Below are 2,067 nucleotides of genomic sequence, written 5' to 3' on the forward strand. Positions count from 1 at the left end.
TGTATGTGTATGCTTAGTGGTTTAACTGAGAACATCGTCTTTGACACAGTCATTACATCACAGAAGAAAATTATAACATTTGATATTAAATTATAACATAATAATGTTAGCTGCAATAAGATTATTAAACGAAGTTGAGCTGATTGGTGATAGTCATACCCACTTAATACGTGGAGTAGAACGTTTGAATATAACAATACCCTACTACACCAGATGCTAAAATATGGAATTAAATATAAAAGTAAATATTCTCCAACAAATCTTCATTTAAAGCTATATATTGATCTCATTTCTTTTCACAAAACTAAACTTTTTTTAAGTAAGAAAGGGCCACAATGTAAAACAGAGTTTCCTTTTCTGCTTGTGAAATCCTGTATAAATATGTTGTTATTTTTATAATAGTTAACTGAATCAGTGTAAACTAGTAAACAAAAAACGCTTTTCGGTCGTATACGCGAATTATCGCATTAGCAATAAAACTAACTGGGCATATTAGGCCTAATTAAGACGGTTGTAAAGATGAGTACTATGGGTGTTGCTGGAATCGTTTGACGTAGCGTTTTTGATACAAATGAACATTTTCTGGCTTTGTATTATTTTTAATTTCAAACACTTTGGTTTCAGTCAATACTGGTGGTCGAAATCGCTCGGAACCAGAGTAGATGTGTTGTTTTTCAGATATCTGGCTCTTCGGCGCTAGCGCAGGTCGGCGTATTGAAGATATTTGTCGAAGCCTTTGTTTTCTGTTTTGTTTTTCTAGCTCTGAAATATCTTTTAAACATAATGTTTTATCCTTTTTGCATTCTTCGGAGCGTAACAAATCTTCTGAACTTGAAGACCAACCTAAACTTGGTAGTGACATACTTGATGTCAACGAAGAGGTCGAGTCTGTAGGATACTTTAAATGTGAATCAAAAGCAACACGTACTTCTATGTTAGAACTTGTCAATGGAACTTTGTTTGAGACTGTAGCTAATGTTTCTATTTCGTCCTCTGAATGCCCAGCAGATCTTTGAATGGTGTTTTCGATACTGTTAATGTTATTACTTGAAAACATATTTTGGGGTAACCGTGGGTGGTAATTTCTAGAACGTCTTCTGGCGTCCATTTTCTCCAAATCTGAACGAAGAGAATCAATTTTTCGATTTAACTCATTTCGTCGATTTTCAGATTCTATTTCCTTTTGACGTTTGCATTCTTTTCGAGTTTCTCTTTTCGCTTTTTGTCCCGAATTGGTCGATGAACTGGGAGAATCCAACGTAATCTTTTTATTTCTTGAGCGAGTCTTAAGTCCGGGAGTCACAGGAGTCGATTGTGAATTTCTGAGCGTAAATTCCTGATCTTTGTGGTGTGGCGGATTAAAGTATTTACTACTTTCTGAATTTCGTCGATATACCGATTCCTTTCGTGGTGGTGCACTACTTGTCCTGATGTTCGAGCCAGTTCGCGGTCTAACGGAGTGAGTGAAACTTCTCGATTCTAAATTAAAACGTACGTTATTCTGAAATTTGTTTCTTATTTTACAGACAGCATTTTGCCATCTCGCAATGCTAGGAGATGATACAGCCTTTGTATGAAGTACAGATGCACTATGAGGTTTCAAGATTGTATCATCCAGTACAGGGTCACTGTGCGGTCTGTATTTTCGGTTAGGTGTACTCTCAGGTCGCAAACTTTTTGATTGTGAAATTCGCGATTTGTTAGTTGTTTCTGGTGATTTTATAACTTTTAAAATACTTATATCTGTAAATGAACATAATCGTTTCTTTGTAACAGGTGTTGTTAGATTATTCGGTAGTTGTTGTTGGCTTGGTTCATCTGAACTCTCCGTTTCATGAATACCCGAATCAGACCGTTCAATATTGGTGGAAGCTTTTCGCCGATGTTTTATTCTTGACATTTTCTTACTTCTAGCATGAAAATCTACACTGTGGAAAACATCATCTGTTTGATCTAAATCACTATCAGATGTCTCGTAGTCTGGCGAGATTTCACGTATACGCGAATTGACGTCAAGTGACAAACTTTCTAAAACTGAGGCGCTATCCACTTGAGAACAATTGGATA

Source organism: Antedon mediterranea, chromosome 6 (genome assembly GCF_964355755.1).
Source record: "Antedon mediterranea chromosome 6, ecAntMedi1.1, whole genome shotgun sequence".
Taxonomy (NCBI): domain Eukaryota; kingdom Metazoa; phylum Echinodermata; class Crinoidea; order Comatulida; family Antedonidae; genus Antedon; species Antedon mediterranea.